Source organism: Diabrotica virgifera, chromosome 8, assembly GCF_917563875.1.
Source record: "Diabrotica virgifera virgifera chromosome 8, PGI_DIABVI_V3a".
NCBI classification, from domain to species: Eukaryota; Metazoa; Arthropoda; class Insecta; order Coleoptera; family Chrysomelidae; genus Diabrotica; species Diabrotica virgifera.
The window spans coordinates 192,026,200-192,050,669 of record NC_065450.1 but is presented as its reverse complement, the minus strand read 5'-3'; positions in this window follow the sequence as shown (position 1 = coordinate 192,050,669).

Here is a 24,470-nt window from a genome sequence, read left to right as displayed (position 1 = left end):
CTGTGACGGGCATATTTTCCAACAAAATCCTTATTTCTCTGGACTATTATGTTATTTATCTAATACAATGAAAGAAGAAATTACGTCATGCATTATTGCAATTACTTCGGCAAGGCAGATATAAACAGTATTTTTTATTATGTTGTCTACTTAAATTAATATAAGTATCGTTTATACTCACCACAACTTCTCTAAATTGTATTTGAAACTTTTCGGAACAAAAGCAATTCTCGCTGAGATTACCTTGATGCAACATTTTTTGTTTCTTTGTGGCAGTCACTTCTTTTGGCTTTGATATTTTATACCCCGGGGGCCCCAGGCCGTCCTCTGTTGAGTATTTTGCATTAAACAATACAGTCGAAATTAAAAAGAAGCAGAGAGCTCGAAGCAATAAGGGGAGATAATTGAAGTTTTCCCGGGAAAACAACAACTTCAGCTACAGATATGATCCTATCACGGAGAGATTGTTTTGCGTGTGTCATTCTCTTTGTTAAATGTTGTGTGAATTTTCTCGAAGTTTATTTTGGTTCATTTCGTTGTGTTATGGTGCAATATTTATCATACAAAAATTGTGAGGTATGTATATTATATTTATTTCCGTTAAATAATATTATGAGAGGAGATGTATAGAATACGGTTAGACAATAATAAATTAAGGATCAGTCTAAATGTGTATTAAGTTTTAAAATAGTTGAAATAGCCATTGAAAATTCAAAATCAATTAGGTCTGGATCCCGCGTATGAAAAAAAAGTTGATTAATGGCAAGCTGAAAATTTGTTAATAGCTTAAGGGTGTCTATTCGGATAAACTTTGATATATGGGAACACTGGAACAGGGGCAGTTTTAATTGTGGAACAGGTTAAAAATTTGGAACGGTCAGACCACGAAAACGGCACATTTATTTTGTCCGACAGAATAGACTTATACTCTCCGAACAGAGATTAAAGTTTCATGCAAAAATCAGACTGCTATTTATCACCAAATGGGCGTTTTAATGAGTGGAACATGTAGAATGTTTCAAGTGACAGGAATTATGACAGGTGATGAATAGCAATCTGATTTTTACATGAGAGTTTAATCCATGTTCGGAGAGTTTAAGTCTATTCTGTCGGACAAAATAAATGTGCCGTTTTCGTGGTCTGACCGTTCCAAATTTTTAACCTGTTCCACAACTAAAACTGTCCCTGTTCCAGTGTTTCCATATATCAAAGTTTATCCGACTAGACACCCTTAAGGTATTAACAAATTTTCAGCTTGCTATTAATCAACTTTTTTTTCATACGCAGGATCCAGACCTTAATACTAAGTCCAACAAAATAGAAACACCTTTATATTATGAACCCACAACCTCCTAAATTATACTCTTTTATTAAACTATACAAACCTGACCACCCAATAAGGCCTGTAGTTTCTTTTTATACAGCTCCGTCATATAAACTTTCAAAAAAACTGTCAGATATTATTACAGAATACACTAAATTTTCAGCTAGATTCATCGTAAAAAATACACTAGAGCTAGTTAATAAAATACAACATTTTCAATTGCCCAATAACTCCAGACAAATTTCATTTGACGTAAAAAATCTTTTTCCTAGTGTTCCTCCTACAGAAACTTTTGTTTTAGTTAAAAATCTTTTAGACCATAATATTACAAATCCGATCATTGCATTTGAAATTTTACACCTCCTTGAAATTTGCATAAATCAAGACTATTTTGAATTAAATAATCAAATATACACAAACAACAGTGCAGGACTTATTATGGGTAATTCTCTAAGCCCATTACTATCAAATATATTTATGAACCAAATTGAAACAACAATTTCTAAACATCCCGTATTTAAACAGTTCTTATATTGGTGGAGATACGTGGATAATATACTAGTATGCTTTACAGGAACTAACAGACAACTTGACCAATTTCTATCATACGTTAATTCACTTCATAGTAATATTGAGTTTACAATAGAAACAGAACAGAATAATTCCATAAACTTTCTAGATGTAACGATTACCAGACTACACAACAAACATGAGTTCTCCGTATATCATAAACCTACCCATACTGACACAACTATACACAATTCATCATCCCATCCTACACAACACAAATTAGCAGCCTACCATAGCATGATACATAGACTGACAGAAATTCCCATGACAAAAACTAGCTTCGAGATAGAACTAAACATCATTAAACAAATAGCAGTAAAATTTTAAATCAAAAACTCCATAAGAAAGCCCTGAAATTAGTGTATCCACCACCACAGAAAGAGCCCAGTACCTTCTGCTCTCTCACATATACTGGCAAGATAACAACAAAAATAGAAAGATACATAAAAAAGAAGGGAATAATACCAGCTTTCAGAACTAACAACAACCTAAGCAAATATATTAAGAACACTAAAAGCCGAAAGAAAAAGCAACTACAGAGTGGTGTGTACAAACTAACTTGTGGTGACTGTCCGAAAACGTACATCGGCCAAACTGGCAGAACTTTTGACAGACTGATAGCATGATAGCAGAACACAAAAGGGCTTTCAACAATAGAAAAACAGACACTTCTACATACGCACTTCACCTTCTAGATCATAATCATTCTTTCAATGAAGAGTTTCAAATTCTGCATATCCAAAATAAAAGCCTTATGCTATCTTTTTTAGAATCTATGGAAATTAATAAACTGAAAAATACAGATATAATTCTGAATGACCAACTCGAGACAAACAGCTCCCCACTCCTAAACCTCTTCAGTTAGAGACTTAAAAAGGCAAACACATTGTAAATTATATCACTTGAGAAAAGCACTCTGCCGAAACAGCTGTAGTCACATAATTGTAAATAATAAATTTTGTGGAAATATAGAAAACAAAAGTTTTCAGTGTTTTATTGTGAGATAAAATGAACTTCCATCAAGTAACGGTCGAATCCATCAATTATTTAAAATAGTTATTTATGAAACAGTTCGTGAAGTATGCATTTTACGAAAGCAGGCGATGTGTAGAGCACGAGCGACAACGGAGCGAGTGCTATACATTTTACTAGAAAAGATAACTAGAGGAGGCAATATCCAGAGAAGCGGCACGAATCTGAGCAAAAGACAACAGTTTACTGGTTTTGGCGATGAGTTGGTGCTTCTGTCACGTTCAAGAATAGAACTTTGGAAAGTGTTCACAAATAAGAAGAAGCTAGAAAATATGGCCTGACTATAAACCAAGAAAAAACCAAGAATATGGAAATTGGAGGGGAAAATGCAGAAGAAAATAAATGGACCAATTTAAAGAACAAATAACAGAGAGTATATTTACTTACATAACGAACAGAGCGAAACAAATAGCCAGAAGAACAAGAAACCGAGTACACAAAACCTGGGCAAACACATTAAACAGATAGGTCAAAACGGCTCTTCGACAACACCGCAGCGAAAAATGGGACAACTTTGTACAAGAGATGTACAAAATGATAAGAAGCGACAGAAAACCCATCCTCCCATTACATGGAGAAAACGGCATGGTATATACCATAGAAGAAAAGGCAGAGGTGATGAGGTCCACACTCGAAAGAGAATGCAGGTTAAACTACCACCCAGACGAGGACGTAGACTTCATGGAAGAAGTCGAACAGCAAGAAGAAAGACCAGATGATCCAGAGGACATCATCCCCCCAACATCACCGGAAGAAATAAACGAACATATAAAAAAGAGTTCACCCAGAAAAGCGCCTGGTCTAGACGAAATAACAAATAGAGCCCTAAAGTACTTGCCTGTAAAAGATGTAGTGTATTTTACAAACATAGTGAATGCGATACTAAGATATAAAATATTCCCGAATAGATGGAAAGAGGCCCATGTTATTATGATTCCAAAACCTGGCAAGAACCACACATTCCCGCAGAACTACAGGCCAATTACCAGCGATCAGCAAGATAGTGGAAAGAAATATTCTCAGCAGACTGCAAGCGGAAACAAACAGATTAGAGATAATCCCAGAAGCTCAATTCGGATTCCGAGCAGAGCACTCCAGCGAGCTACAAGTACTCAGGTTAACTGAGTACATAGCAGCTGGATTCAAATATTAGCAGTACTCTGGAGCAGCATTCCTGGACATAAGTAAAGCTTTCGACAGAGTATGGCATAAGGAGCTCATATATAAAATGCGAGGTTATGGGTACAGCGGGGCGATGACGAAGCTGATCTCCTCGTACTTAGGCGGCCGGAGTTTCAGAGTTCGAATAGGACAAGTCCTGTCCGAGCTCGGAAGCCCGGAGGCTGGAGTACCACAGGGAGCGGTCCTGTCACCTCTACTGTACACAATATACACCGCTGACGTACCTATAACACCGGGTACCCTTATGAGCCTTTACGCCGACGACACAACGATAGCGATCAAACATAGAAACGTAGATATAGCAGTGACCAACCTGCAAACAGCGTTAGAAGACATCGAGGGATGGAGTATAAAGTGGAAGATAGCCATCAACCCCGAAAAAACGCAAGCAGTACTATATAAGAAAGGAAGACAACAGCCAGAAAAACAACTGACGGTGCAGAACAACACCATCGAGTGGAAAAATGAAGCTAAATACCTAGGAGTCATCATGGACAAAGGATTAACCTTCCAAAAACACGTAGAAGCCACAGTCCAGAAGGCAAACATGGCAAGAGCAATATTAAGAGGACTCACAGGCAGAAAAAGTAAACTAAGACTAAAAACGAGGTTAAGACTAATAAATAGCATAATATTACCGGTATCAACAAACGCATCTCTCGCATGGGGACAAGTATGTAAAACTCACAAAAAGAAGATACAAGCGGTTTACAACAGCAGCCTAAGAGAAGTAGCCAGAGTCCCGAAATATGTCGCTGAAAGGTTTCTGTTCAGAGAACTACAACAGGTGAGGGTCACCGAAATGATGACAGACAAGGCGAGGGTCAAATTCGCGAAACTACAGCACCACCCAAGTCCCATACTGCGAGAGATGTTAGGGTATGACGCTTTCCACCGATGGAAGCACAAACGTCCTAAACAACAAATAGTGGAATAAAGTAAAGTAAATATAGTAAATAAAGAGAGACATAAAGAGAAAGAGAAAGCAAAGTGATTAATAATATAAATAAGTAATAGTAGATAGTTCTTAGCCTGAAAACACCAAGTGCTGAAGAAACACGTAACCAAAGCGTAGGCGCAACATCACGATCAGGTAAAGTCAGCCCTTAGAAAAATAGAAGGCGCAAGCACCAAAAAATATAAAAAACATAAAAATAAAAAATACTTGAGCACCAAGCCATTGGACTGAGCTCAGTGGGGCTTGGTACAATAACTTGGGGCCCAAGCAAGCAATTTTAGTTCCGCGGGTAAGTAATCAGAAGATACATAGAGCGCTTCACGCTGGCCTATTTTTGAATTCGATTAGGGCACCACATTGGTTTCTTATTACCCAGGATTCCATTGTGAAAAGCATTTGGCTACGATAGTTGTGCCCCCATCGCGCATCAGCGTGCTATGGGGGGGGGGGGGGGGAAAGGGATGGCCTGGGGCATTGGAGCGAGGTGGGGTGATCCCTGTTTTCACTCGGGTCAAAACCCTTCGCCCCAATAAATTGTTACACCCGAATGTACTTTTTTCACAGGTCGGGTTGAATCAAATTGCTTGCTTGTTTGTAAAAGTATTATTTCGGCGTTTTCCCACAGACTATTTATTACACATGATAGCCCAATAAATGACCGTTTTGTAGTGTAATTTCCAGGGGCAACTCCGAATTGCATGAACATTTGGATTTGGGTTCTACTTACCCTCCACTTCAAAGTTGAATTTGTGCCGTTGGTTGCTTTTACTTGGGGGGTGACATTTACCCCTTCTCGGGGGGTGAAAAACGCGTGTTTAAAATAAGGCAGGAAATGGATAAATTGACTTATTTTAAGCACGTTTTGTTCTATAAAGTTTTTTACGTAAGTCAATACTTTTCGAGTTATTCGCGATTTAAAATGTTGATTTTTCGACAAAAAAACTACGTTTTCAGACGGTTTTTCCCAAATAACTCAAAAAGTAAATATTTTATCGAAAAAAATATTTTTAACAAAAGTGTTGCCTATAAAAAACGAAAAAAATGGTGTACCAGTAAAGTCTACAAATTGAGTAGAAGCAAAGTTGTAGCTCAAGAAAAATACGTTCTTTTTCGTCTAATTCCAAATCGAATAATTCAACGCGAAATGACCGAACAAAGAAGCGTTTTTCGGGAAAACGTTATTAACATTTTTAAAGTATCGAAAAAAAGCTTATTGTTTGTTTTTTTACAAAAGTTTCCAGCATCAAAAATAAACGAGTTACACTGAAAAAAAAGTTGGCCCCTTTTTTTGGCAAAAAAATCGTGAAAACCTCCCTCTATTTACCACCCTAAATGAAATTAATCGTTTGGCTTTACCATATATTTTAACTGTATGTGTATTGTTTATATGATCTGTAAGTTTGATTGGTTTGAAGTGCTTATTTTTGAAAACATTTGGTTTTATATTAAAAAAAAAATTTCTAAAATTTTTTTAAAAATATAATTTTTTCAGAATAACTTAAAAAGTATTGGTGATAAGAAAAATCTTAAAGAGTAAAAAAATGTAGGTTTTGCTATTATAAATATGCTAGTTTCATTTTTTTTCTCCGTAAGACAAAAATTGGTTAAGATATGGCTGTTCAAAATTTGCATACACTCATGATTAGTGACCCATTCAAGCTTTCTCAAATATAACCCTTTCAAAAATAAACACTTTAAACCGGTGAGACTGACAGATCATATAAAAAATAGATAGGTAAGTAAATTGTTTGTAAAGCGGTAGCGAATAATTTCATTTGGGGAGCTAAACACGGAGAGATTTTCATGATTTTTTACAAAAAAAAAAGAGGGCCATCTTTATTTTGAGCGTAACTCGCTTATTTTTAATGCTAAAACTTTTGTTAACAATTAAAACAAAGCTTTTTATAAACACTTTAAAAAAGTTTAAATGGGTTTTTCTTGAAAAGTGCTTAATTTTTCGGTGATTTCACCTAGAAATATTCGATTTGGAATTAGACTAATAAGAACGTATTTTATGTTACAACTTTGTTTTTATTTAATTGATAGACTTTACTGATACACCATTTTTTTGAGTTTCTTATAAGCTACACTTTTGCTAAGGAAACTTTTCGATAAAATATTTACTTTTTGAGATATTTGCGAAAAACCGTCTGAAAACGTAGTTTTTTTGTCGAAAAATCAACATTTTCAATGGCAAATAACTCGAAAAGTATTGATTTACGTAAAAAACTCTATAGAACAAAAGTTGCTTAAAATCAGTCAATTTATTAATTTCCGGCCTTATCTTGAACGTATGTTTTTTCACCCCCGAGAAGGGGTGACTGTTACCCCCCAAGTAAAAGCAACCAACGGCACAATTTCAACTTTGAAGTGGAGGGTAAGTAGAACCTAAATCCAAATTTTCATGCAATTCGGAGTTGCCCCTGAAAATTACACGGTATCGCCGAATTTCCCTTTCATTTACTGGGCTATTATTACAAGTTCATTTTGTTTTTTAGACTGTTTTTTTAACTAACATGTGCTGTTTAACCATTAAAGCTATCCAATTATTTTGTTAAAAAATATTTACGTGTTTATAAATTATACGACACACTGCCGTTATATGAAATAATCAATAAAGTTTCCACTTCGGAATTTCATAAACAGTTTGATTAAATTTCTTTCCCTGTCAATTTTAATCACTAACAACTTAAATTATTGTAGCGTAAGTTTTAAGCGTAGTCAGTGTTTAAATACTTTGCAGGAGAGCGATGAAGGCAAATTAATTAAAAATTCTACTTCTGCTGAGTATTTCGTTGTAATTAGAAAAGTTCACGGTATACATACCAGCTAACGGCCAACTGGATTTTCATTATTTTACGGTTGTGACTGATTACCAATGTACACTTCCCATTTGAATTTCCCGTTAGCTATATCTAAACTACTGTGTTCAATAAAGATTTTTTTGATTCGTTATTTAGGCTCTGACTATTGCTTAAGAAATTTTTATATACGATAGAGAATCATTAAAAAATTTAAATATTCAACGAAAACGCAAAAAATACAAATTACAGGGAAAGTCCCAGTGATTGGCTGTATACCATAGTTAAAACTTACATAGAACGATTTGTATAATGGTAATGGTATAAAATTTTATTAAAAAACTTTAAATAGTCCAATTGGTCCATTTTAATAGAGATAGCTGGTGCCACGTGCCACTTATTAAAAGTGTGTATCTGTCCAATATGGCAACACTGCGATTATATCATGGGTCACAAACCAATTCAAAGCAATTCAGAGCAGAGAAAAAGGGGTTAGAAAAAGATGCGTTTTATCACCTGATTTATTAGTATTTAGGCTAGCATGTCATGAGGATAACTGGGAAGCTATGGTAGGCTGTATAGTGATGAGCTCGCTAATAACCGGCAAAATAACGCAAAAGATGGAAAACATAATACGTTGTACAATAAAAATAGATGAAACTAGTATAGGTGGGAAATTATCAGTAGTAATTTGACAAGAGCTCTAACATTCTATATTAATTTTAGAGTTCGATTGCAATTTGTTGCGATTATTTCATGAATAATACTGTTCAAAACCAAACCTTTATTGTAACTTATTTATGTAAGTACAAATTAGTACAATTAAACACAAAGTTTTTATAAATATTTGACGATTGGAAGTCATCACTTTTATAATTTTTAAAACATTAATTGTCATTAATGTCACTGAATGTATTTTTTTGTAGCAACGAAGGGCATCTGACGTAATATATTTAACGACGGGTAATTATCAAAAATTATCAATTTAATTCAGATTTCTGTAGCTTTCTATTGGTCAGAATCTCCTATGAATGAAATAATCGGTATAATCCTATAATTTACATTACCACTATTAATAGTTTTCACCTTTAGACGTTTAAGACGACCCAATATTTTTTCATCTATATCTAATAGAAAAAAATCTAGTGTGCATTCGATGGAGACAAAGAATTATATGGAAAAAAAATATATTGGGATGGCGGTGATATGAACTAGAATTGCCCTATCACAAGTTTAGTGTTGTAATCATTAGACCATTTGGGCGATAATGCGACAAAGACAACCATTTATAACACTAAGGTGTAATCTAGAAATAGTATATTTAAGTTTGAGTCTGTTTTGTGGCACTTTTTATTTCAAATTTAGCAAATATTATGAAAAATTCATTCAGAATAGAACTACAATTTAATTTTCCATCAAAATGAAAATACATTTTGCTCCATGTAATATTCATAAAAGCTTTTTTTAGCTGGAATATTGGGTGCGCTACTCATTTTTCCGCATTTACCGGTTTTTATTTTTGTTTTATATACCTAGTGTTTTATTTATTTTAGTTACATATTCTATTTCGTTACCTTTTTTACACTAACCGGCACAAAATTCCGCCACCCAAAATTTTTAATTAAGTTTAACAATATATAACTTTATTATTTGTACTTCTATTTTAAAGATTCTTCCACCAGTTTGTAGGTACATGTATTTATATCGTTCGTTATTATTCACGCAACAAAAAATTTTGCTTGCATGGCATTATACACGGGTCAATGGAGGTGTTGTATTTTCTCCTAACTTTAAAAAATTCTGCGAAAAAATGCAACAGCTGATTTTGTTTCATAGTCCTGTCATATTATCATGGAGGTATCACAAAAATTGTGTTTTTTGAATTATCCAAATATCGCCTTTCTTGTAAGATCTGTACCCTTTTTTGTTGTAAATAAAAGCACTGATTGACTTTTGCACTATTGAGCATTTATGGGATTAATTAAAATTATCTATTCGCCATCACCCTAGGCCTCCTGAAAATTTGGTACAGTTATGGCCCTGTTATAGGGATATCGGGCTATTCCCTAGGCAAAAATAGCACTTATATTTATTCGATGTCAAACAGATTGCGACCAGTCGTTGCTGAAAGAGGTGGACATACCCGTTATTGAATTGTTTTGTTTTGTTGTTAAGTTTATTTTGTTTTGTTAATTTTAGTGCGTTTGATATTTTTAATTGAATAAACCTTCAAATCAATGTTTTTATTTATATCTCTGACAAGGAAAGAGATATTCGAATAATTCAAAAAACAAAACCTTAGTGATACGTTCAGAATAATAAAAAAGGAGTATGAAACAAAATCAGCCCTCCAGTTTTTCCACAGAATTTTTTAAAGGTAGGCCAAAATACAACGCTTCCATTCACCCCAGTATAATGCCATCTAAGCAAAAAAAATTTGTTACCGTAATAATAACAAACGACATCAACACATGTACCTACAAACTGATGCAAGAATCTTGAAAATCGGAGTACAAAGAATAAAGTTATAGATTGTCAAACTTAATCAAATATTTTGGGTGGCGGAATTTTGTGCCGCTGAATGTATATTTTCATGGCTATAGGTGAAAATATACTCAATCTATACTCTCGGTTTAATACCAAGTCAATTTTAAGTTTCCAAAACCTATTTTGTGCAAACCTATTTGCAGTTTTTCGTGTAAAATTCTTATAAATTTATAAGAGTTTTTTATTAAATTGTACCGTGTTCTCAATTTCTATCTCCACCCCTGTCCTCTCCACTCCAGTTCCTGTAAATTTAATTCACCCGATCAATCTGTAAATATGGAAGTTACCTCAATACCTGTCACGTGCAGATAACGTGAGGTTAAGTTTAATTGAAAATTTTTACTACACTTCGCACTAAATTCGAATAACGATGTTTTGTGGTAGGGTAATGACTTGGAAGATTGAACACATATTTTTAGGTGTAGGTGGTAGAACGTAATGAAGTACAAAATAGTGGTATAAGATATTTCAGAAGTCATTTAACTGACATTTTCAATATGCACTGCAATAAATATACAGGGTGATTGATTAGTGTGATAAAGCTAATAGTAATAAATAGCAATAAAAGTTTATAACAAAAATTGTAGCCAACCTTGAGCTTCACATTAAAAAATTAGTTAGAATATTACAGGGTGTTCGATAATATAGTGCCAGACCAAACATATGTTTTTTTAAATGGAACGCCGTGTATTTTATTTTATATTTGAAGTCTTGGGCTTTGTAATGTTATACATGGTATTTATAAAGTTATAACTCATTAAAGAAGGAACTTTATATCTGAATCATTCCCTATATCAAAGGGGCTTAAATAAGGGTGTAGTCTGTCTCCGACTTTATTTAAAATATATATTAAACCATCGCTAGAGCAGTGGAGGAAACAAGTATCCGGAATGGGAATAGACATAGGCAGTGGTAAATGTCAAACAACTTTGTTTTTTGCAGATGATCAGGTAGTCGTAGCGAATGATGAGAAAGACATAGAATACATTGAGGCGACAAACTACCCCAGATAATCGAAATAATATTCGAGAATAATATTTCAATCAACTATGATAGCTATCGTCTACCCTAGACTAGCTCAATCTCCCAAGTCGTAAGTCCACCTTGTCCTAATCAAAAACATGAACAATGAAAATGCAGAATGGAGCAAATAAAACAATAGTATTTAACTAATCATGTTTATTTTTCATAAAAGACATAATTAATGTATTAAAAATTAGTTTACAAGACCTTGCCGAAACATTACAGATCAGAGATTATACTTATCGATGGCACTTAGTATCTGTCTGCGGGTTCTTGGTGTCTTGCTGTTGTTCTGCAACGGGCTCTGGGGACTTGTAGATGTTCTGTCCACCAGGCCTGAAGGTGTTAGTTGGTGGTGTGGTGTCTATGCTATGTTACTGCAGCATCGCCGGCGATATTGGGGGCTCCAGGTTCAGGGAGTCCTCCCACGAGGTGACGGGTTGTTCAATTGGCTTTTGTAATATGTCCAGAAAACCCAATTAAGAACGTCTGTTCGAAAATGTGGCTATGATGCCAGACATTGCCTTAAATAGATTTTAAAATAAACAGAAAAATATCCATTTATTTTGACAAAGAGGAAGGGTTTGACTTGACATTGACAGATTTCGTGTGTGGGCGCTTAAAATTTGAAAAGAGAAACGACAGTGCGAAGTCACTGTCATGAACCACAGAACGATTGAATAAGAATGTGAATTCTGAGATGGAACAAGAATGTTGAGATATGCCTATAAATAACGAAAGAAGGCGCCAACCAATTTTTAACGGGAAAAAAGGTAAAACAAATAGAAGAGGATTATTATTAAAGAATTATTAAAGAATATATAATAAAACAGTTATTTGAAAATAAAATAGCAAAGATGTGGCGTTTGTAACGTTACAACATGTTTAGGAAACTACAGAAAGAATATGAAAACTGGGGCCTTAATATGAATATGCCAAAGACAGAGTATCTTAAAATAGGGGATGATGAAGAAGATCCATAAGTTAGAAATTAGAACCACAAAAACATGTGATGAATATAAATATCTCGGATCTATAATATCTAAAGAAGGCACTACCAAAAGAGACATTGAAAAGAGAACGCAGCAGGGCAAAAAAGCGATAAATATTCCAAGCTCTCTACTGTGGTCTAAACATATAAGACAAAAAACGAAATTGACAATCTATCGTACTTTGGTAGAGCCTATTATGACTTATGTGGCAGAAGTTTGGCAGACGACGAAAAAAGATAGAAAAGGAATAAAAGTAGTAGAAATGGATTATCCAAGGAGGGCGTGTCGTATATCTAAAAAATATCACATCAGGAATCAGTGGCAGCTTGTCCTATGAGGCAGGTGAGACAGTGCCTCATCAGTATATCGATCGACTATTTACGTTATTTCGTTGTTTTATAATCAGTTTTTTAAATATAATTTAGCTTTTTGAAATTTCCTAAATACCTTTATTTTTATGAAAAAAATTCAAATCCGTACGGCCCTGACTCTTTATCTTTTTATCCGTCCTCCACGTACCAGTATTATATGCATATATGCATCATGCATCTCATTCCAACTTTCTCAAATCCTTACAGTTGAAGCTAGCCTCACACCATCTGCAACAGTATGGGACAACGCCAACAGTAAAACCGGCAAAATTTGAAAAATGTGCCACCGATTCTAGGAGCAAAATTCATCCATCCTTGAAGCTGGCCTCAGGCTCCGCGGAACGGAATAGGAATAGCCGAACGGCCTCAGGCTCCGTGGAACGGAATAGGAATAGCCGAACTGAACCGACTACAAGCACCAAGTCGATTGCAGATCATAGCTTTCTATGCATACGCGGTATATACGAATGGTATATTTTAGAAGTTTATCGATATGTATTTAAAACATTGTTCATTTTAAATCATTGTTCATTATCGCCTAATATATTATTCTAAAGCTATTTCTTTGTGGCATTTTAGTCCAGAAAGCCACTGCGCATCCGCTAGGAAAAATATTCTAATTAGGATGTTTTGCACAATATTACTCAAAAAGGACCCCTTTTAACAAATTTGCATGCTGCCAGGACCAAAAGTTGGTCAAAAATTGTATAAACGTTTTTTTTTTGTTTTTTTCCTAAAATTATTTTTTTTGCATGGAACAACATTTTTTTAGGTTTTTTGGATCATTCCAAACAGAAAAGGTCTTTGGTGACTTTTCTCTAAAGTTGACAGTTTTTGACATATAAGCGATTAAAAATTGAAAAATTGCGAAATCGGCCATTTTTAACCCTCAAAAGCTATGTGAAAAACTGAAAATTTGAATGTTGGCAGGGTAGGTAGATATTCTTTAAACATCGATTGATGAAATCCCGAAGAGTTTTTTGCAATACAATATTCAAAACTCCTTTGTTTTTTAATTGCTAATCAAGCGTGTCGACACTATTTTCCACCGTTGCATGTGTATGCAGTATGGTGCAAATCTTCTTCTTCTTCTTCTTCTTCTTCTTCTTTTATATAGGCAGTACTGCCTGTTTTCCTTCAACAGTGCCTTTCATTCTGCCCCTAAGTTGTCATTCCATCTTTTCCTTGGGCGTCCTATACTTTTCCTGCCTAACGGTGACTTGTCCCTGGCTATTCTGACTATCCTTGATTCAGACATCCTGCTTATGTGCTCATTCCACTCTTCTTTTCTGTTCTTTACCCAGGTATTTATATTGTCTACTCCACATATGCGTCTGATTTCCTCACTTCTTACCCTATCTTGTAGTCCTTTTCCAGCAATCCTTCTTAAGATCTTCATTTCGTTGGTTTCCAGATGTCTTCGTGTTTTGCTTGTATCTGGTCTTGTTTCGGCCGTGTTAGTCATAACTGGCCTAATAACTGACTTATATATTCGGGCCTTTGTTTCCAATCTTAGGTGTTTGTTTTTCCAAATTCAAATTTTCAGTTTTTCACATAGTTTTTGAGTGTTAAAAATGGCCGATTTCGCAATTTTTCAATTTTTAATCGCTTATATGTCAAAAACTGTCAACTTTAGAGAAAAGTTACTAAATACCTTTTCTGTTTGAAATGATCCAAAAAAACCTAAAAAAAGTTTGTTGCATGCAAAAAAATAATTTTAGGAAAAAACAAATAAAAAACGTTTAAAAAATGTTTGACCAACTTTTGGTCCTGGCAGCATGCAAATTTGTTAAAAGGGGTCCTTTTTGAGTAAGATTGTGCAAAAAATCCGAATTAGAATATTTTTCCTAGCGGATGCGCAGTGGCTTTCTGGACTAATTATGTAATTTATTATTCTAAATGGGAAATAAGCTACAATTTAACTTAAAAAATGATTTTATTAACGTTTCTACTTCCACATCGGACGTTAACATAAAAAAGTAATTTTTAAGTGTTTCAAAAATGTTGTATTTTGTGTTTGTGTTTTTTTTTTTGTAAAATATATAACTAATAAATTATTGTTTTTTATTTATTTGATACATTTACATACAAAAGTAGTTTTTAAGTGTTTCAAGAATGTTTTATGTTGTGGTTGTGTTTTTTTTTTGTAAAATTTTTTTGAACATACTTACCAGAGTGAGAAAAAGATTTAAGCGAATAATATTGCAACAGGATTCCCACAGCCTTAGCTCATTCCCCATATCTTCCACGATTTTTGAAAAAACGCACACTCTTTTGTTATGTAAAATTTGAAGTTTTCGATATGGAATTGGAATTCAAAATAACCCTATGCACTGAGGCTGAAAGCATTTGAGTCGATCGCATTCACTGGAAAAGTTTTAGAGAACTAATCAACAGCAAATATTTCTTGAGGATTTTTTGTCCTGAATTCTTTGTGGGGATATTTTAAATAAAAATTTTTGTAGATTATTTGGCCGGGATTTTTTGTGGGGATTTTTTGTCCGGGGATTATTTGTCCGTTGATTATTTGTCCGGGGATTATTTGTCTGGGGATTTTTGTGGGGATTTTTTGTCCGGGGATTATTTGTCCGGGCTTATTTGTCTGGGGATTTCTTGTCCATGGATAATTTGTGAGGATTTTTTGTCCAGGATTATTGGTCCTAGATTAGTCCTAGTGTTATGACGTCACAAAATCGACCTTCCGGTCATTAAAGAGAAGCTAACCATAATAATAAAGTTCCTCAGGTGTAGTGTGCCTCACCATCTTCCACTATCACGAGCCGCCCCTGTCAGGAATGAAGATATTAGAAGGAGGACATACACCTATGGTATATTCCAGTGTATATAGAATTTAAACTACACAACTAGTATGGTATGGTCACGTGAAACGAACGAATGAAGACAGATGGCCAAAGAAAGCTTTAAGTTACATACGACACCAAAGAGGAAGAATGGCCTATTCTAAGTCGTCGAATTAAAATGTTGTTTTTCCGTGTCATGGAAGGAAACTCAAGTTTTTTTATAGATGGATGGATATCACGAAGCTTGGAAGGGATTTTGTTCCAGTGATCTTGCCAAGACATTAGGATAGTATTTTTAAAAAACGATTGTAGATCCGTATGTAATTGTAAGTTTTCAGTTTTCTCATTATAAGAAGAGACTTGTTTAGCAAAGTGGTCGGCGAGTTCGTTACCAGGGATTCCCACATGAGACGGAATCCAGACCATGGTTATGGATACTCCCAGTGAGATTAGACTATCGAAAGAGTTTTGGATAGCTTGGACCAACGGATGTACCGTATACATACTTTTAGAGAATGGATAGACGCTAAAGAGTCGGTACATATTGCTACCTTTTTACGTCTTGGAGATAGCGAGTTTGCGGCTTGGAGGATAGAGAAGAATTCGGCTGTATGTATGCAACAAAAGAGCGGGAGATTGCAAGATTTGATTAGTTCTGTGTTTGAGGTTACCGCACTTCCAACAGCTATTGGGCTCTTAGAAGCATCTGTATATAGTCTGGGCTGATTATCGGAGAATAGGCCATTTTTGGGAAAAGTTATTTACCAGCAATTTTATTGCTGGAATCGAATTATAAGATCCTATATATTAATAATATAGGTATGCAAAGTCCTCACATAGTGTGCTACTTTTTTTATAAACAAAATGGCGCCCGAAAATCGTGTTTTTTTCAATTATTGCTCTAGAACTCCGAAGATTTTAATTTTACAACAAAAATACACAAATAAAAATTCACCGTGATTAAATTATGCATAGAGACGTGTTTTTCCCGATCTGTTCCGACGAAAATTTTCCTCGGAAAATGCGGGTTTTCCCAACAAAATCTTTAATTTTCAAATAAAATTTTAGATAAGTAATTATTTACCACTAATTAAATAATTTGGTGACTTAAAAGCCTTCTTGGTTTTGATTAATGTTCCAGAAGCTGGTGAAAATTAAACGAATATTTTAGCAACAATTCAATTGTTAATTAATAATTTACGGTCGCAATAATAACCAAAATAATTATGATGTACTGATCAAACTTTGAAATCTTATAAAGATGAAATTCCTATTTAACATTTTGTCAACAAAATATAATTTTTTTATTTTTTTGCATAATCTTTAAATGTTTCAAAAAAATAGTTATAAACAAATTAACGTTTCTCAGAAAGTTTTTATAATATTATAATTTTAAAAAATAGCTAAAATGCGCATTTCAAATATCTTGAAAATGAATGCTTTAAAACTTTTTTGCAACCATTTGCAAAAAAGTTATGAAACAGCAAAGTAAACATACTATTACTACGGTGTTAATAATTTTTTTTAATTCTTTCAAAGCTTAAAAGTGAGTTTAAAGTACAAGCTAATTATTTATAAAACAATATCGATTATCAGCTTAATGGTTATGTTTTAATTAAAGATTATAAAATATATTTTTTTTGTAATTTACACGCGCAAAAGTAGAATAATACAGTACCGTAGCTACCCGCCCACATACACAACTCGCGCGAGTTTAAGCGTGTCAGTCGCTTCGAGTGAACATTTTATCTCTCGCTCTGTATCAAGCCTACTTTCGCGCTAGAAATTACAAAAAAAAAATTATTTTTAATCTTTGATTAAAATATAACCATTGCACTAATTTTTGACATTCTTTGTGAGTAATTAGATTGTACCATATACTCACTTTTAAGCTTTGAAACAATTAAAACAAATTATAAACAATGGAGATATCGTATATTTATTTTGCTGTTTCCTAACTTTTTTGCAAATGGTTGGAAAATTTTTTTAAAGCATTCATTTTCAAGACCTATGAAATACGCATTTTAAGTATTTTTTAAAATTAGAATATAATAAACAATTTCTAAGAAATGTTAATTTGTTTATAACAATTTTTTTAAACATTTAAAAATTATGCAAAAAAATGAAAAATTTATATTTTGTCGACAAAATATTAAATAGGCATCACACCTTTATAATCTTTCTAAGTTTGATCAATGTCTCATGATTATTTTGGTTGTTATTGCAACTGTAAATTGTTAATTAACAATTGAATTGTTGCTAAAATATTCGTTTCATTTTAATCGGCTTCTGAATTTATAATCTATACCAAGAAAGCTTTGATTTCACCAAGCTATATAATTATTGATAAATAATTACTGGCCCAAAAAATTTATTTGAAAATTCGAGATTTTGTTGGGAAAACCCACATTTTCCGAGGAAAATTTTCGTCGGAGCAAATCGGGAAAAACATGTCTCTATGTAGAATTAAATTGGGGTGAATTTTTATTGGAGTATTTTTGGTGTAAAGTTAAAATCTTCGGAGTTATAGAGCAATAATTGAAAAAATACGATTTGTCGGCGCCATTTTGTTAATAAAAAAAGTAGCACACTATCTGTGGACTTTGCATACCTATATTCATAATATATAAGATCTTATAATTCGATTAAAGCAATAAAATTGCTGGTAAATAACCTTTCTTTGTACTTTACTAATTAGACCAACGTATTATAACTATTTTTTTTTTCAAAATTTAAAGATTATGCAAAAAAAAGAAAAATTTATATTTTGTCGATAAAATATTAAACAAGCATCTCATCTTTATAATCTTTATAAGTTTGATCAACGTATCATGATTATTTTGGTTATTATTGCGATCGTAAATTGTTAATTAACAATTGAATTGTTGCTAAAATATTTGTTTAATTTTCACCGGCTTCTGGAATTACAATCTATACCAAGAAATCTTTGATGTCACTAAGTTATTTAATTATCGATTAATAATTACTTACCTAAAACTTTATTTGAAAATTATAGTTTTTGTTAGGAAAACCCGCATTTTCCGAGGAAAATTTTCGTCCGAGCAAATCGTGAAAAGCATATCTCTATGCAGAATTTATTTTCGGTGAATTTTTATTTGAGTATTTTTGTTGTAAAGTTAAAATCTTCGGAGTTATAAAGCAATAATTGAAAAAAATACGATTTGTCGGCGCCATTTTGTTTATAAAAAAAGTAGCACACTATCTGCGGACTTTGCATACCTATATTATTAATATATAGGATCTTTTAATTCGATTCCAGCAATAAAATTGCTGGTAAATAACTTTTCCATGAATTTTGCTAATTAGTCCAGAGTAATATAGAATTTGGTCGAATTTATTGTTAGCAATTAATTCCTTAAAGGTATGCCTTAGAATTTGTGGATTGGTTTGATGCTTATCATAATTAGTTAGCGTGAGATTAAAATTTGCTATCGATTTATTCCAGGGAGGTTTAGGAGACATTATTATTGGGGTTGTGACTGAGAGATCGATGTTATTCAGATGTGGAGAGAGATATTGTGGCAAAGATTGAAGTTTAATTGGAGAAGCAGAGTTTAAAAGGTCAGTTTTTAGTAACTTATGGGCTGGATTTTCAGTATTAGCAGATATTCGAGACGAATATTTCAAAAGGAATTGCCGTCGACGTTACCAGAGGGGAACTTCATTAGCTTCTCTATATAAGCTCTCTGCTGGGCTCGACCTGAAGGCTCCAAGGCAAATTCGAAGTGCAGAGTTATGTACAGAATTAAGAAGTTTTAAATCAGATGGACTAGCTGATATATAAATAAAACTACAGTAGTCTATTTTAGAACGAATAAGACATCTATAAATCTTAAGAAGGGAGTCTTCATCTGAGCCCCAATGAAGATTGGACAGAGTTTTTAGTATATTCAGATTAGTCATGCACTTTGTTTTGAGATCTTTTAAATGGAATTTCCAGGTAAGTTTGCTATAAAACGTGAGTCCTAAGATCCGTATACTCTTCACGACAGGTAGTAAGGTACTATTTATGGATATTTTAGGATTTATAGTACTGGCTGTCCTGCGGGAAAACTTAATGATTTTTGTCTTCTCAACAGAAAAGTTAAATCCACTCATTAAAGACCATTCAATCAATTGATCAGTGGCATTCTGAACCAGTTTGCAAGTGGCAACTCTGTCTTTGCCTCGACAGAAAATTATTTAATCATCAGCGTAGAGAGAGAACTTGACTGGAAGCTCAATTTTTTTACAAATATCATTTAGAGCAAGTATAAAAAGTGTAGGACTCAATACCGACCCTTGAGGAACGCCATTAGTTTGTTTGAAAGTTCTGGAGATTTTGCCATTTTCCCTTACGTTAAAAATGTTAGGTATTACTATCAGAGATAAAGTAACAAACCTAGAAATAAAAAGAAAAACAAGAGTCACGGATGCGGTTGAAAGAATAGTCATGAATAATTGGATTTGAGCCGGATATTATGCCAGATTGACGGATGATAGATGAATCAGAAAGATTCTGGAATGGCGATTCTGAAAAGGCAAGAGGTATTTTGAACCAGAGGATGAACTCAGAATTGATGGACGGATGATATCAACACCACAAATTGGATACAAGAAGCTAAAGATAGAAATAGGTGTAAAATTTTTAAACGAGAAAGCTACGTTCAGCAGTGGACAAATATAGGCTAATTATTAATGTTTCCTTTGTTCCATTTCCTGTTCAGACCGGCTACTGATATTATTTGTTCTACCTAAATATGTGTACTTCCTACCAGAATCAAATAGAATGTTCTCATCTGGTTTTCTGTTGCGTTCCCAATATACAGATATTTTGTTTTTGACAGATACGTATATAACTCCATTCTTCATATTCTTTAAACAACCTTTACACGTAAATTATAGATCATTTCTGTGTCCTGGGTTATAGCCAATTGGTCGCCAGCAGCATGAAGGGTATATACCTAAATATTCTGCTCATTCATTTGTATGCACATTCTAGAGCGGGATCTTCTACATCTTCTTAAGTCTTCATTTAAATTTTATTTTAAACAGATCCGGAGAAGTACAATATTCCTGCCACACTTTCGATAGGGTATTTCCTATTATAATGTTTGACGTATTTTATTTCTGGACCTCGGAGGTAAACTACACTATGCCATTTTAAGCAACTTTTCAGTAGAGCAGTTTGAATATTTTAAAATCCTCTATATCCCATAATTAGGTATCTGTCGCTTTGAAAGACAATGTGATCGTATTTTAATCATACCATATAACTAGTGTGTACAGTCCATCTAATAAAACGTTAAAATTTGCCCTAATTACTGTAATTAATGTTAATTTACAGTGACATAGTGCAGTTTACCTCTGATAGGTTTGATCTATATTTATAAAATATTTCTGGACCTCGGAGGTAAACTACACTATGTCGACATGGTGTTGTTTTGTTGTTATTTCTCTAATAGGTCTGTAATACATGTTGTTATTTCTGTTTCTTTTATAACTTTTTGAAGTTATACTTCTGTAGGCGCGATTGAGAGTAAAATTTCATAATACTGCGCGCATGCGCATACAGACAATATGGCGTTTAGTTGCTAGACCTTTCTAGTTATTTATAAATATATCAGCGCAACAAGGAGTGTGAAAGAATATATTAGTGTTTTTAGTAAATATATTTATTATAATTTTTGTGTCTTTGGATTTGTCTTCCTTAGGAGTAAGATCAGTATTATTGAAACATTTTATTGTATATTTATTATAGTCTTATCTGTCTTTCCAGTAAGAAATTCGATTACATTCAGAAATACATACACAATCTAGAACTAACCTTATGTTGAATTCTCCTCTATTCGTCATGTGCAGCTATTATAATGCCTTAAGTATTCACTGCGATATATTTAACTGCAGTTTAAAGCAACTTATTTCTATAGCCAAGATCTACCTAGGTGATTAATAATTTATTTCTTTACGTTCAATAGTATGTTGTTCGTTGCTAATCTTTCAAATTATATATCAGCGCAAATAAGCCATTAAAATAATATATTACAGTGCCGTCAAAAAAAATCTTTACATTGCCAAATTAATTACGAAATGTGAAGACAATTTGCATGCGTTCTGTCTGCACTTGGAGGGGCGGGTAGGGAAGGGGGATAGCGTATTTGCGACGGCAATTATCTGTAGTTTACGGACCGCTTGGCTTATTTAGGGTATTCTACGCATTTGCACTGTAAACAGTTGGCTTTGTGCGGGTAGTCAGGGTTAAACTTCTTCTCATTTACCACGTAAAGTTTGAGATCGCCAAATTCTAAATTGAACTGACAAATATGGGTCGAAATAAACTCACAAAAGAGGAGAAGGTTAGTGCTTTAACATTGCCGGAGAAAGGAGACTCTGTAATTACCGTAACACGTGATATTGTTGCTTCAAGAAGGGCTATTTATCAACTGAAACATTGAAGCCGAACGTTTCAGTTGATAAATAGTCCCTCTTGAAGCGCCAATATCACGTGCTATGGTAATTACAGAGTCTCTTTTCTCCAGTAATGTTAAAGCACAAACCTTCTCCTCTTTTGTGAGCTTTTTTCGACCCATATTTGTCAGTTCAATTTAGCATTTGACGGTCTCAAACTTTACGCGGTAAATGAGAATAAGTTTAACACCGCACAAAGCCAACTGTTTACAGTGCAAATGCGCAGAATACCCTAAATAAGCCAAGCAGTCCGTAAACTACAGATAATTTCCGTCGCAAGTACGCTATCCCCCTCCCCTACCCTCCCCTCCAAGCGCAGACAGAACCCATGCAAATTTTCTTCAAATTGGGTGATTTATTTGGCAATGTAAAGATTTTTTTTTGCCGGCACTGTATTAGTGTTTTTTAGTAAATGTATTATTTATTATAATTTTTGTGTCTTTGGATTTGTCTTCCTTGGGCGTAAAATAATTAAATATCTTTTTTGATATTTCACTTGTCACCGTGATGTGTAATTATGTATATCCGAAACGTCAATAACAGACGCCTTGATAGCCTGGTTGGTAGGGCATTGGACAAGGGATCGAGAGATCGCGAGGTCGCGGCTTCAAATCGAGGACGATTCATATTTTTCTTTTTTTTTATTTTTGGCATTGTTAAGTTTTGGTTAATTTTTGGTAATTATTGTTAATTTTTTGTATTGTAAATGTTAAGTATATTTAATTCGTTGAAATTATATAACAGAAGTATAACTTCTTACATGCGTACAAAGTACACACACATACTTTTTTTTTTAATTTAGAATAATTTTTAGTGATGCATAACTTTCAAACCTATGTGTATAATACCATAGTCCAAGTAATGAAGCTTGAAATAGGACAAAACCTCGCAATTTTTACAGAATGTATGGATTTGCTTGAAAATTTCAGAATAAGTAGTGGATAGTCCAAGGATCAAAATCTATATGATGCCGAAAGGCGCTTTTACCATGGGGGTGGTTGCCACCCCCTGTTGGGGGTGGAAATTTTTTATTACATTTTGACCGCAAAAGTTGGTAAAAACGTTCATTCTAAACAAAAAATGTTCGATACATTTTTTTGATAAAATTAATAGTTTTCGATTTATTCGCTATCGAAAGTGTTAGTATTATATCGAAAAATCAATGTTTTTAATCAGTTTTCTGCTAATAACTCCAAAAGTTTTCGTTTTATCAAAACAACCCTACTTAACAAAATTGTACTATTTGAAAAAATAAATAAAACCGTGTTTTTTAATTTTCTTTAAGACCAACAGTAATTAAGATATACTTTATTATATGTTAGCTCTCCTTTGTCAAATGATAAATATTGTAGTTTCAAAGTCAAAAGACGGGAAAAATATGCTTTTTTCGAGAATAACTTGTTAAAACTAATTTAAAGAATTTAAAAATATCTATTTCTAGAAATAAAAAAGAAGTCTCTAGCTCAAAAATAAAGTGAATTATAATGAAAAGTATATCAGTTCCTATTTTTTTCAGCGCAAAAGTGGTCGGAAGCAACCCCGTAATCACCACCCTAATTAAAATTAGTCATTGACCTTATTTAGTCTTATTTATTTATGAATTATTAATAGGTTAGAGAAGTTTGACAGACTTAGAATGATTCGTTTTTAAAAAAGGGAAGTTAACAGCGATTAACGAATTTTTGTAGTTTGGAAAAAATGGCTTTTTCTTCTGAATAGAAAGATTAGCATCAGAGAAGTGAAAAAATGTTTAAATATTGAATTGTAGCTAATTTAATTCTCAAGAATTTGGTGTCAAAAAAATTTTCCTGTAACAAAACTTAAGTGAGCTATTGACAATTAAAACTTGTAATAGCATGCAAAAACCACCTTTACCAACCCTTTCAAAGTCACCTCCTTTTGTGACTAAGGATTTTAATAAGATTTAATATTAATAGACGTGTAGATATTGTAAAAGCCTACAAAATTCTTTTATAGCAAACTTTCTAAGATACAAAATAAAAAGTTACGGTTCAAAAATCAATATATTTTTTTGAGAAAAAAAAAGGAGAAATCTAATTGTAAGCATAATAATGTAAGTTAGCGGTGTTTGTAGTCATTGGCCTTATTCATTCTTCTTTATTTGTGTATTATTAATAGATTCTAGAAGTTTGACTGGCTTAAAATGATTAGTTTTTTGAAAATTGAAGTTAAAAGCGAATAAAGAATTTTTGTAGTTTTGTAAAAAATGCAATTTTCTTCAGAATAGAAAGATTAGCATCAAAGATAGGAAAAAATGTTTAAATATGAAATTGCAGGTTAGTTAATTCTTAAGAACTTGGTGTGAAAATTTTTTTTCTACGACAAAAATTGAGTGAATAGTAAATGAGTATACTATAGAAGAACATTGATTTTTTCCATA